The sequence below is a fragment of the Babylonia areolata genome, chromosome 19 (assembly GCF_041734735.1).
Source record: "Babylonia areolata isolate BAREFJ2019XMU chromosome 19, ASM4173473v1, whole genome shotgun sequence".
In the NCBI taxonomy this organism is placed as follows: domain Eukaryota; kingdom Metazoa; phylum Mollusca; class Gastropoda; order Neogastropoda; family Buccinidae; genus Babylonia; species Babylonia areolata.
Genome location: NC_134894.1, coordinates 53,512,900 through 53,527,629, shown reverse-complemented (window position 1 = coordinate 53,527,629; position 14,730 = coordinate 53,512,900). Strand labels below are relative to the sequence as shown.

General features: G+C 45.3%; 1 protein-coding gene across 1 annotated transcript in view; it reads right to left on the bottom strand.

The window, feature by feature from the left end:
• LOC143293845 (5-hydroxytryptamine receptor 1A-like) overlaps positions 1–7,940 on the bottom strand; it is an 88,865-nt gene extending 80,925 nt beyond the window's left edge. Inside the window, exon 1 of the mRNA XM_076605132.1 lies at positions 7,834–7,940. The gene's annotated coding sequence lies outside the window, so the exon portion shown is untranslated. The remainder of the gene's footprint in view (positions 1–7,833) is intronic.
• Between the last annotated feature and the right edge of the window lie 6,790 nt (positions 7,941–14,730).

Below are 14,730 nucleotides of genomic sequence, written 5' to 3'. Positions count from 1 at the left end.
AGCCCGTCGGGCACAATTCAGCGACGCCCCTGGGTTAGGGAATAATCATAATAATCTTTTCGTTATTCAGCTTGGTCACAAGAGTATCAAAGACAACAAACAACTGCCGCGCCTGTTGTCGCATTCTCCTTTCTTACTGGGATCAGGGGAAATGGTTTCCACAAAGGATTTAGCTCTCCCAAGAGCGGGTCGACATCGATAATCTCGATAATCTGCTGCAGGGTGCACTGTCGATTTCCACTGTTTCTGATGACTGACTTCTTTTTGTTTTATTATTAGTAGTGTTTGTTGTTGTAGGATTGTTGGTTATTGTGGGGGAGTGGTGGTGGTGGTTGTGTGTGGGTGTGTGGGTGTGTGGATGTGTGAAGTGATCGATTTACTGATGTACTTGATCGACCTCTTGTGACTGACGAAAGTGTGCCAAGCAGACAGAGAGACAGGTTATGTGTTGAGTGTGGTTAGTGTCCAATGTCGTTATTTCTTATTTAGCTTTTCGTTTGCTTGGTATTGCTATACTTAACTAGTTGATTTTCTAGTGTTTCATTTGATTTGATTTTCATTTGTTTTGTTTCCATTTCGTGGATACATATTTACTTCATTCTATCTTGATTCGGAGTTTATTGCTTTTATTACAGTTTGCTTTCACTTGGTTTTTCAGCGACACATTTCTGTTCCTGTTTAATCATTTCGTTTTCCAATGACTTCGGTAGCTTTTTGTATTTTGTTATCTATTTGTTGGTAACATTCATTTATTCACTTATTTATATTTCCTTCCCCTATTCCATCGTATGTTATTTACTTATCTGTCCACACTTTCGCCTGCTCATCTACTTACATATATTTCTGTCCATTGTTTTCTGGACAAAATGCTTCAAGACCTCAGTTCAGTTCAAACTACGTTACTGTCTGCTTCAACCAAAACAGAAAATCATCTTTTTCGAGAACATAACCAATTTCAGAGAGAGAGAGAGAGAGAGAGAGAGAGAGAGAGAGAGAGAGAGAGAGATGAGGTGGGTGGGAGAGTGGGAGAGAGGGCACGGTATAACAAGAAAAGAAGTGAAAAGAGAGACATGGAGGGAGGAAGAACAAAGAAAAAACAAAGCAGCCAGATATGCATACAGAGAAATGTGATATACAAACAGAGCAGACAGAAACATACAACACACTGTCACACCGAATACAAGATGTTCCCTAGTTTACGAGACGGGCCAGGCTTTGGGCGAAGTGTCGGCCAGAGCATTTTTAGCAAGCGACGCCACACTGGCCAAGGTCGTGCTTTATGTGTTTATTAATATAGTGTGCGTTTGTCGTGCATGGTACCAGCTGTGGTCTGTAAACTGCCTGGACACTGTTGTTGGTCTGTCTGTCCGTCTGTTTCCCTCACTTCCGCCTCTCAGTCGGTATTTTTCTCTCTTCTGTGTACACCTGTCACTGTACAGATGGTCTCAAAACTGTCTTATTCCTTTCTCTCTGTCTCCTCTCCCTTTCTTTCTTTCTCACTCACTCGTGTGTGTGTGTGTGTGTGTGTGTGTGTGTGTGTGTGTGTGTGTGTGTGTGTGTGTGCGTGCCTGCGTGCGTGCGTGTGTGTGCGTGCGTGCGTGCGTGCGTGTGCGCGCGTTTTATAAACATGCCACATCATCAGTATGGTTGCAGTCAATGACAAGCTACCCAGTACACATCGTTCTTTTATTTCAATTCAAAGTTTGGTGTCTTTGGCCTTCGATACATACAATTTCATAATACTGTCTGTTTCCAGTTTAACATCAGCAACATGGTATAAAATTCAGTTCAATAGAACAGTTTAGGGTTGGCTCAAATACACAGATCTTCACAACATGTTGTTTGTTGCAATTCAAACCAACAACAACTGCAAATAAACGTTAATTCGATGGAAATAAGTGGGTGTGGGGGTATAGGGGTAATCTAAACATTCCAAAGACTGTGGGAAAATATTTTGCACTGATCACTGTGGGAAAATTGCATACATTTGCGCTGATGATTCATTCCCGAATGTCTCTCCCTCACACCAACTTGCTAAAGTGGATGTGAACAGACAGAGAAACGGACTCAACAGCACTGCGTCATGTGTACGTGTAACCCCTTCAACGTCATGTGTACGTGTGGTTAACCCCTTCAACGTCATGTGTACGTGTGGTTAACCCCTTCAACGTCATGTGTACGTGTGGTTAACCCCTTCAACGTCATGTGTACGTGTGGTTAACCCCTTCAACGTCATGTGTACGTGTGGTTAACCCCTTCAACGTCATGTGTACGTGTAACCCCTTCAACGTCAACGCCAAGATCCTGGCTGCTCGGTTGGCCTTTGCCATGCCCCGCGAGAGACAATTGATGATGTGAACAATACACACATACTGCTATGAGAGATGACTCTCTACATTGTCGTAAATACGTTATTATTTTGTTCTTGAAAAAAGTAATTGATTTCCAGAAAAGAATATTTAAGCACAGCAACTATAACTGTGTTGGAATATGAAAATAAAAATATATATTTCATGATAAGAAATAACTTTCTTTCAGAAGAGATAATTATGACGTCATTCGTTTCATCGGCAGTCTATTACTAACGGTTGTGATATCAACTCATCCTTATGATAAACCGAAAGTATTAATCACGACATTGATTCTGGGAGAAAATATTGCCATGAATGAAAACTGTTCATCTGCTAGCGTGGTGGAAACAAAGGACGCAAATTTTCCAATTTCTGATTCAAGTTTGGTTTCTTTTCACACATTTTTTATCTGAAAGAATGATCGTGGGTGGAAAAACCCAGCTATATTCGTAATTTTGACATTTTAAAATTTTTCATTATTTATTTATTTTTTTAAAACATATTAGGTGTTTTTTCTTTTGGAACGGGGGGCTCTCAAAACCTTTCCATACAACAATCCGAGACTGATCTCCATACACTTTCTCCTATCCTTCCCTAACAGCCATGTCATGTTTGACATTCTTCAGTCCGCACTGTGCCTGTCTTTCGCTACTTTTCTTCTTCTTCCTCTCCTTCTTCTTCCCCCTCCACACTGATGAGTCACAGGGGCGCCGCACTTAGGACACGACACGACACACTGCATAACACACTGCATGACACACTGTATGACACGACACGACACGACACACTGCATGACACACGACACGACACACTGTATGACACGACACGACACGACACACTACATGACACACTGCATGACACACAAGGCACACTGCATGACACATGACACGACACACTAATGGCACACTGCATGACACACGACACGACACACTGCATGACACACTGCATGACACACGAACATTGCATCACATACTGCATGACACACGACACGACACACTGCATAACACACGACACGACACACTGCATGACACACGGCACACTGCATCACACACTGCATGACACACGACACGACACACTGCATGACACACGACACACTGCATCACATACTGCATGACACACGACACGACACACTGCATGACACACGACACGACACACTGCATGACACACTGCATCGCACACTGCATGACACACGACACACTGCATCACATACTGCATGACACACGACACGACACGACACACTACATGACACACTGCATGGCACATGACACGACACACTACATGACACACTGCCTAATACATGACACACTGCATGACACATGACACGAAACACTACACGACACACTGCATGATACATGACACACTGCATGACAATACTCACGACACGACAAACACATGACACACTACATGACAATACACACAACATGACACAACACATGACAATACTCACGACATGACACGACACAACACAAGGCACGGCACACTACATGACAAGACTCACGACATGACACAGCACACGACACACTACATGACAAGACTTACATGATACAACATGACATGACACAAGGCATGACACACATGACAAGACTCACGACATGACACAACATGACACGATACAAGACAGGAGACAACATGACACGACACAAGACACACCACGCGACACATGACACGCCACGCGACACATGCCACGCCACGCGACACATGACACGCCACGCGACACATGCCACGCCACGTGACACATGCCACGCCACGCGACACATGACACCCCACGCGACACGTCACGCGACACACGACACGACACACATGACACACCACACGACACGACACGACACGCGACACATGACACACCACGCGACACGATACGCCACGCGACACATGACACCACCACACGACATGCACGCGACACATGACACACCACGCGACACATGACACACCACGCGACACATGACACGCCACGCGACACGCTCCACGCCACGCGACACACGCCACGCCACGCGACACATGACACGCCACGTGACACGAGCCGACACAATAACGAAGGGAGAACAGGGCGATGAAAAGACGTTTGAGGGACAGCAGCCGATGACCTTCCGGGTCCTCATTGATAAAGGCAGTTTTTTAGTTTGTTTGTTTGTTTGTTGTTGTTGTTGTTTAACCCAACGGGGCCTGGGCTTGACCCCTGTCGGTCCGTCGTTTGCATGGCAAGGTATGGTGTTCACACCAATCAGCACACTGACATGAAATTTGCTCCAGATATTCTTTCAGACAGAAGGATGCTTTTGGTTATGGTACTTTTAAAATCTATTTCACTCATCGACAGTGTAAATGAAACCTGGTGCACTGAACACATTATTTTGCGAATACGATGGAATGTGTTAAGAAAATTCCTTTACCTCATTTGATAATAATAACATCATCATGATATCAGGCCATGTTCTGGTTGTGGTGGACAATATACACAGTGTCACTGGTACAAGGCCTGAAAATGGAGTTTAAAATGTAATCTCGGGTCACATTCCAATAGTCCTGCCCATCAACTCCCTTCCTTTCCCTCACTCCTCCTCTCCCCCCTCCCCCTCTACACCACCCTTTCCAATCTTTAGAGCTAATTGTATAATACGAACCTGGTAAGTTCATACCAAAATCAAATGATCAATGGACTTTGTAGAATCGCCTCATTTTGATAACGCCTAATATGATTTACCTTTACAGACTTGTTTAAATCGCCCAGGATTGTCTGTCATAAACGAGGCAGACAACTCGCCACTTCCATCATTCGGGTGTCATCATATATCAGATCACAGTAAGGTTTTATTGTCCTGAGGACATATCTGTTATGCATGTGTGGGTGTATATGTGAATGTGTGTCTTCATGTTTTACATCTATTTGCTTATTTATCATCATTGTTATCTTATTTATTTATTTATTTATTATTGTTATTATTATCATTATTATTACTACCTTTTTTTAATGATTATTATTTATTTATTTATTTATTTATTTATTTATTTATTTGTGTAAGCTTATCTATTATTTATTCACCTTTTTTTATAATTATTATTTATTTATTTATTTATTTATTTGTGTTAGCTTTTTTTTTCCCCTCAAGGCCTGACTAAGCGCGTTGGGTTACGCTGCTGGTCAGACATCTGCTTGGCAGATGTGGTGTAGCGTATATGGATTTGTCCGAACGCAGTGACGCCTCCTTGAGCTACTGAAACTGAAACTAAAACTGTCCTGAGGTTGCGGGGGGTTGGGGGGGGGGGGGGGGTATTTATTTTCTTTACAGATGGGCGAGTTCGCCATAACGATTCTGTGTTCTTACGCAACAACGCTTTCTGAACCACATTGATTTCCATTCATAATAATTCCCCAGACATCCGCTGCAGCGCATTAGCTGATATATACACGTTCATTATCATTCCGGACTAAGATGCTGCTAGCTAAGCCACCGAAAAGCTGTGTTCATGGAGTCTACGATCGATATGTTTTGGAGAGCTACAAGAGGTATTTGGGGCAATCTTCAGGAGACCTTTTTTGGCCATCTCAAGGATCAGTCTAGGGCGATCTTTAAGAAGCTGGTCTGACGATGTTTAAGGAACACTTCTGATGCCCTCTGAGGGCTCTTTTGTGCATCTTCGGCTGGCTATTTTGGCCGTTCTGAGGCACCTCTTTTTGGTCATCGTCAAGCGGCTCGTTTAGCCGATATCGAAAGGCTTTTAAGCCACCCTCAAAAGGCTGTTTTGCTGAAGGTAGGAGGCACGTTTTGGCTGTAACCTGAGGCAATGCTTGGAGATAATCTGAGGTCCTTCATGGGGATCATGCGAGGCTCTTTCAGGAGATAATGTGAGGCTCTCGTCAGCGATACACTGGAGGCTGTTGTGTGAATCCTTTGGAGGCTTTTGGCTTTCTTTCGTTTTTTCTTTCGTTATTTGTTTCGTTATTTCTGCTATCACCAAGAGATTATTTTCATCCCCATCTGCTCTCTGTGTCTCTTCCAGTCTCTGTCTGTCTGTCTCTCTCTTCATGCACAATTTCGACTTTGCAATGTCTGAAAAGTGATAAATATTCTTGTCGCTACGACGAGAGACAGAGCGACAGGGAGGGAGGGAGAGAGACAATCACAAGCAGCTCCACACTTAACATATCTGTCTGACATCACTGCAGCCTTCACAACTAGCACAGAGAGTTCAGGATGAGGAACTGTGAAGGAGGAGGAGAGACAGACAGACAGACAGACAGAGAAAGAGACATATAGAAACAGAGAGTGGAATAAGGAGAGAGAGGGAGAGGGAGAAAGGGAGAAAGGGAGAAAGGGAGAGGGAGTGAGAGAGAGAGGGGGAGGGAAATAGACAGACAGGCAGGCAGAGAAAGATCAGAAGAGAAACACAGACGTACCACAGACAGAAAGAAAGCGACTGACATACAGAGGAGATGACACGAGAGGGGCAGAGAGAGACAGAATCAGACGAGAGAGTCAGAGCAGGAGGAGTGTAAGATCAGTCAGGTCACGGGCGGTCTTCAGTATGAGATGTCTGTCTGTCTGTCTGTCTGTCCAGATGGCTCTCCCAACCAAACTGCACTGGAGCGAGAGACTCTCTCCTCCCAACAATGCCCCGTCATGAATATCAATTTGCCGCCATTCTCTTTTCTGCGCTACTGCCTCTCATTGGGGTTTTCTTTCTTTTCTTTTTTTTGTATAGTGAAGTGTTATTGTTCGATCACAAGCCGCTCCCCACTACCCACCCCACTCCCCACCCCACTCCATTCCACCCTTGTCTGTATCCTGCCCGCTCTGTCCCTTCCTAGCTCCCCTGAACCTCGGAATGGTGTACCAGAAAAAAAAAGTGCTGTTAGGATGGCGAATGAGAATTAGAGTGGGGTGGGGGAGAGTGGGGGGATGGGTGCTGGGGGGTGGGGAGTGGGGATTGTCTCGCAGCCCCCCACTCCACCCCCGCCCCTCCACACACACCCTATCATTAAAGCAAAATCATTCCGTGCCGAAATGGAACTGCCAGTCCAGGAGGATATTGGCAGGTTTCTTTTCATCAGCTTATCGACCAGGCCAAGCGGTGAAAGGCTACAAGGGGACAGAAGCCGTTATTGGATAATCGCCCTTGCCGTGCTGCAGCACGTGACACAACTACCTGACTGCACCAGCAAGCTTCAGGGGAACCACCAGCTTTGCTGGGTGTTTTGTTTTTTCTGCTGCACCATCTTCGCTATTTGCTTGACAACAACCAGCAAACTCCGGTGGCACCTGCTTAGCTTGATTGTCTGCTGCACCATCCTGGTCATCAACTATTTGCCAGCTGAAGCAATTTCGGTGGCACCAGCATAGCTGTTTTTCTGCTGCACCATCTTCACTATTTGCCTGACTAAAACCAACAAACTTCAGTGGCACCTGCTTAGCTTAACTGCCTGCTGTACCATCTTGATTAACTATTTGCCTGCTGAACTAGTTTGCCCAACGCAACAACTTACCAGGCTGACTTTCCAAGTCGCTCAGGGAACATCAACAGCGAAGGGTACCGGTAAGAAGACAGTCTCCTGGACACAGCGCAATGAACTCCCGTGTAAATGAACAGAAAAAAAACACGTTGATACGTCGGCAGGAAGACCGATTCCCAGCACTGCAGGTAACAGTTTTCACCACAAAAGAAGAAGGATCCAATCCAATCCAGTGACAATGACTTTCACCACAAAGTTGTCCACCTCCTGTCACGGTCCCAGTGACTGTTGAAGGGAAAGGATCAGTGTGGACTGACCAACACACACACACAGCACACACATGAAAAGTCGGAGGTCAGGTGGGAACGAACGACTTGCTCAGGTAAGGTGTGGTCAAAGGTGGCTGCCCGGGCAGGAAAAACTGGGTTGATCGGGTGGGCAGCAGTCATGTGCAAGTCACCGCCATGCAAGACCTGCTGCCTCTCTCCCCGGCAGGCTCAGGTGTAGGGGGAGGGTGGGTGTGGGAGGTGGGGTGCAGGTCTCAGTGGCTGGTCCAGCGTGGTATTGTGGCACCTGCAACAACCGACAGGGGAGTGAGTGGGTAGGGGAGTGAGTGAGTGAGTGGGTGAGGGGAGTGAGTGAGTGAGGGTGAAGATTAGCGTGAAATCCCCCCAACAGGTCAGTCAGCGACACAGCAGATCGTTGCCGTGTCCGTACCCAGCGCACAGCGGCTCTCGCTTCACTGCCCCCTTACCCTTTTCGTCTCTCAACTACACTTGCCCGCACTGATTCGTTAACACCCTGTCACCCTCAATAATACCCGCTTAACCAACCACCTTCGGGGCAACGAGATGGCGGTTTTTTTCTGGTTTTGGAGCTGTTGGCGACTGACTCCTTTTTGTTTTTTCTTTCTTTCTCACGAGTTTTGAGATTTGGGTGAGTTGTTTTCCGTGGTATATGAACCCGATACTGAGCGAGGACCGGTTGTTAGAGGAAGATCACACACACACACACACACACACACACAATTAAGCATTGATCTTTGAAAATAATCATTTTTGTAACTGTTGTTGTCTCTGTCAGTGTTATTGTCTCCATTTGTCTGGGAAACTCCTGTATTGGAAATGATACACGTGCCCACGAACAGCAGTCAGTTCGTAGTAACCCTTTCGATTCAAAATCACAGTGACATGGACAAGGAGGCGTCAAAGCGTGGAGGTTGAACCATACACGCTGCACTAGATTAGCTGCCACACACACTACTCTTCAACAGCAGCAACAGCATCAGCAACGACAACAAAATAAAAAAGAGAAATAATTCAATTCAGCGCTAAATCGGTTATGATGTAATTTACAGCGAGCAGATAAAACCCATTCATTTACATACGCTTGGAGATCCAGTCAGAATTTCTTGTAAATCTCTGTCTCTCTCTTGAATTTCTCTTTTTTTTTTCTCTCTCTCTTTCTCTGTCTTTTTTCACATGCATTATATTATATGAAGATTGGTCTTATTTATGTTTTGTGGTAAAAAAGCAAGAGAAATAGCGGAAAATTCAAACAGCATGGAACAGAATTGGCTTTTCCATCAAGATGTGATCTCTCTCTCTCCCATCTCTCTCTCCATCTGCCAGGACTGTAGTAAAGTCACCAACCAGACGTTGGAAAACTGGGTCAGTCACATCCTCGCCCCACCCCATCCACACCACACCCACCTCCTTCCCTCCCTCCTTCCCCCCACCCCCAGCATCCACACCACACCCACCTCCCTCCCTCCTCCCCCCACCCCCAGCATCCACACCACACCCACCTCCCTCCCTCCCTCCTTTCCCCACCCCCAGCATCCACACCACACCCACCTCCCTCCCTCCCTCCTTTCCCCACCCCCAGCATCCACACCACACCCACCCACCTCCCTCCCTCCTTTCCCCACCCCCAGCATGCCCAGACACCCCTCTCTGACGACGACTATTCACTTTCAGCCAAAGAATGTTCGTCGTCTGGTTTTCTCTCCCAAAGGACAGGAGGCTGACGTGCCTGATTCCAGCAAGCGGGGTTTGCCACACTTTGTCACCTCTCTATCTCTCTCTCCCTCTCTCTCTGTCTGTGTCTCTCTCTCCCTCTCTGTCTCTATATTTACCTCTCTCTGTGCCTCTCTGTGTGTGTGTGTGTGTGTGTGTGTGTGTGTGTGTGTGTGTGTGTCTCGCTCTCTCTACTTCTCTCTCTCTGTTGTTTGTTTATGTTCACTTGATTTTATATTCATTCCTTCTCTTGATATTTTTGCTTTTCCTTTCTTTTAATTGCACACCTTTGTCAGTATGAAATATGTGATGTTTAAATACTGTGAGAAATAATGAAAGAATTGTAAGGAAAGGAAGTGCAGGTAAAAACACACACAAACACCACTATTGAACTAATCTCCGCTCAACTCCCCCCCCCCCTCCTCCTCCACCGCCTTTACCCCTCCCTCCCTCCCCTCTGTCTCTCTATGTGATTTTATGAGCTGTGTAAATGAACTGCAGGAGTCAGGCGATGCACGGCATCTGCTGTACACATGCTGGCGTGTGTAGCGAGGTCCATAAAACCGCGGGTTTCTGTCTGATCCGGTGATCAAAGCCGGTCACAGCTGAGGTCTCAAAGCCACGTCGTTGGGCAGAAAACAGTGTCAATGTTATGTCAATATTTCTCCAGGCAGCCAGCCATACCTGCGACACTTTGTCCCTGCATGAAATAAGCCTCTGAGAGATCTTCATGTGCATTGAACGGAAGGCGCCCGAGTTTCCACGCCCTGTGTAGCGGAGGCTCAGCACTCGGCTTATATCACAGATTGACTTAAGCATTGAGTTGAGCTAACAGCAAAGTGAGACCTGTGTGGTCAATGGTTTCTCTATTGCAATGTTCAAGTACAGCTTAGTTTTTTTTTTGTGTGTGAAGGACTATGACCCTTAAACTAAGAGGCAAGACTGCACTGGCTCTTAGTGCTGCAGCCTTAGGGGCTAGTTGGCCTTTGGACACCACTCCAAAACGGCCACTGTCCTAAAACCCTGTAGGCCGAGAGAGTGGTGATGTGACTTGGGCAAGACACTCTGCACCATGTCAAATTGTGGCCCGGCCAGAGTGGACAGCATTTGTCTCTTCTCCCGTTCTGATGGTCACTGTCAGACACAACTGACCCTCGTACAGTACACTCACCCTTGTCTGTCACCACGTGCTGTGTAACAATGCACGCCTGCAGTTCTTAAAACTGGTACATTGACTCTCTGTCGTCAACACGGGAAAGCCCCCAGACATTGTGTTCAAGAGAGTACTTGTAGCTGTTAATTAATCAGCTGGCTGTAACTATCAAAGGCCAGGCTGTTTCCCAGACGTAAGTCTGACCATGCAGACCTTCAGTGTGGTTTATGGACGTCACGTCCACTGTGGCTGACTGCTCACTGTTTCAAATGTCTTGGATCCTGGCTGAAACGTGTGTGTGTGTGTGTGTGTGTGTGTGTGTGTGTGTGTGTGTGTGTGTGTGTGTGTGTGTGTCTCCCTCTCTGTCTGTCTGTTTATGTGTGTCTGTCTCTCCCTCTCTGTCTGTCTATCTGTGTGTGTGTGTGTGTGTGTGTGTGTGTGTGTGTGTGTGTGTCTGTTTATCTGTGTCTGTCACGCCGTCTCTGTCTGACTGTCTGTCTATCTATCTATCTATCTGTGTGTGTGTGTGTGTGTGTGTGTGTGTGTGTGTGTGTCTCCCACTCTCTGTCTACGTCTCTGTCTCTCTGTCTGTCTGTCTTTCTCTCTCTCGCTTGCTTTCAGCGAGAGTGTTGTGCGTTTGTTGAAGGAGGGATTGGGTGGATCGTGTCATGAACAAGAGAGGGACAACGTCTGTCTCTGGAGTGCCAGCAGGAAGGAACAGGTTTCCAAAGTACATGCGATCCCCGCACTGCACGAAAAGAAAATCACCTTTCAACACGTTCTTGCTGCCTTAGACGTGCTGCCAACAGAATACTTACAAAAGAGGCGCTAAACCTTCCTCTTACGAACCTAGGTAGGTAATTGGCAGAGTGATTTTTCAATACATACTGACGTCAACAGTTTTTTCAAAGGAAAAAAAAAACTTTTTTTTTTTCATATCGACTCGAACTCGAAAGCACACACACACACAATATATATATATATATATATATATATATATATATATATATATATATGTGTGTGTGTGTGTGTGTGTGTGTGCTACCTGTCGACATCAAGAAGATGGAACTGGTGCAACATTAAAAGCAATCGCCAACACGACAAAAAAAAAAAAAAAAAAAAAAATCAGCCAGACACAAAACGCTTTGCACAAAAAAAGAAAAGGAAAATATTAGTCCAGGTCCGTTCCGTTAATTGCAGGTTTTGTTTCTGCTTTCCGACTGACTTTTCAGATTATACTTTAGTTCGGAACAGGAAACAATTCAACAAAAGACAGCAACGAACGCACACTATTCAGACCCCCAGCCGTTTACAAACTGAAGTCCATCAGCAAATAAAGTCCATAGTACTACTGCGTTCACACGGCTCAGTGCTACACGTGGCCACGTTTTTAACTGGAGTGGGAGAGGGTGGGGACTTGATTGGGATGGAGGGGGCGGGGGGGGGGGGGGGGGCTGGGGAGGAAGAGAAAGTGTGATGGGGGAGGCGGAGAGGGTTTGCATCCTAGATGGATGGAGGGGGGGGGGGGAGTGGCAAGCTGGTGCGAATGAAATAGACACTGCCTGCGAGACACGTGCGGGGCTCATCTTGAATATTTCTCTGAGATAAAAAAAACACACTCGCGCGCGCGCGCGCACACACACACACACACACACACGCACGCACGCACGCACGCACAACACACACACATACACACACACACACACACACACACACGCACATACGCACGCACGCACAACACATACACATACACACACAGACGCACACACACACCAACACACACACACACACACACACACACACACACACACACATCAGGTGTGCACGAACGCGGAGTCATCTTCTCTAAAATTTCTGACGTCTGGTTGCCAAAACAAACATGCTGCTAGAAGTGAAATATTTTCTTTCGCATGCTTGTATGTTTCTACAATGCGTGCACTCACTTGCACATAAACACTGTCTCACCCTGTCTGTCTATCAGTCTGTCTGACTGCCTGTCTGTCTGTCCGTCTGACTGTCTTGAAAGCAGATACCGAGACTGAATGACTCGACGGAGCGGGGCAAGGTGTTCCAGAAAAGAACGGCTGCTGTTTAACAGCAGAGTGTGGTGCCTTGACCCAAACACTTCGGACTGTCTGCTAAAATGATTAGCAGGACTACTGCTGCTACAACTACTACTAATTATGATTATGATTATTGACTCACCTGTGTAAACAAAGTGAGTCTATGTTTTAACCCGGTGTTCGGTTGTCTCTGTGTGTGTGTGTGTGTGTGTGTGTGTGTGTGTGTGTGTGTGTGTGTGTCCGTGGTAAACTTTAACATTGACATTTTCTCTGCAAATACTTTGTCAGTTGACACCAAATTAGGCATAAAAATAGGAAAAATTCAGTTCTTTCCAGTCATCTTGTTTAAAACAATATTGCACCTCTGGGATGGGAAAAAAATTTTTTAAAAATGAAGCCTAATTATATGCAAACTGCATTTACTGTTATATTTATATTTTTTGTATTCTCTAAACTTGGCACTTTGATCTGATATTCTGACCCAACAACAAGAGCAGTCATTATTATCATTTTTTGTTCAAACAGGAACTTCTTTTGCTAAGAATGGAAGTTTTATTTATTTTGCAAACGTTTTGGTGCAGATAGTAAAAAAGGGAAATTACTCTGTAATTAATGCTAGGGGACTTAATTCGCTTTAAACTGATCTTTCTCATCTTAAAAATTACATTTTGAAATTATACACAATACATAAAAAGCTTGGATTTTTTTTCCAGTGTATCACAAGTGAGTCTTTAAGGCCTTGCCTCTCTTGTTATTATTATTATCATCATCGTCATTGTTATTATTATCATTATCATTATTATTATTTTCATTAGTCGTCGTAGTAGTAGTTGTATAATTATCATTATTATTATCAAAACCTTTATAGCGCTGAATCAAAAAGACAACAATGTCCTATTTTAGCATCCTTAATTATTGCACCTACTGTCATGGTTTGTGGGACGAAAAACGGAAAAAAGCAAGATGGTGGCACGTTAGTTTAGTGACTGAATCCGCATTAAAACTGAGTCGAAATCCACTGAAAATGGGTTACAACATCTACTAATGGTAATAATATCGTTTCATACATACACAAAAATTGCCGGTAAAATAGGAGCAATAATTTAGGATGCTAAAGAAAAGACAAATCAAGCCCTTCCACATCAGTCATTCACACGCAAGCGGACCTGTTGATTCAGAGAGGTGAAGGACACATCTTAACAAATGTGTGTACATGACTCCGTGTTTGTCACAGCGCTTAGAACTTGGGGCTCTGGCCGAGGTTAGCGCTACATAAACACCCACACGTTTGGCCGAGGAGAGGCGCTATGTTTGTATAATATACGTATCCATATCAATCAAGAACTTGAAAGACAGAGAGAAACGATACGCCGGAAAGAGGAGGCAGGGGGCCGGGGTGGGGGGTGGGGGGTTGGGGGGCGGGGGGTAAGTAATTTGGAAAGAGGTAGGTTGGTTTTAAGGCCAGAGATGAAAAAGTCAGGTTTTAAGACCAGATATGTAAGAGGCTTTTATGTCCGTACATGAAAGAGAGAGAGAGGTTTTAGGGCCAGACATGAAAGAGGTAGTTAGGTTTTAAGGCCATGCATGAAAGAGGCGGGTTCTAAGACGGTACATGAAAGGCACGTTTGAAGACCAGACATGAAAGGCAGGTTTTAAGATCAGACATGAAAGGCAGGTTTTAAGATCAGACATGAAA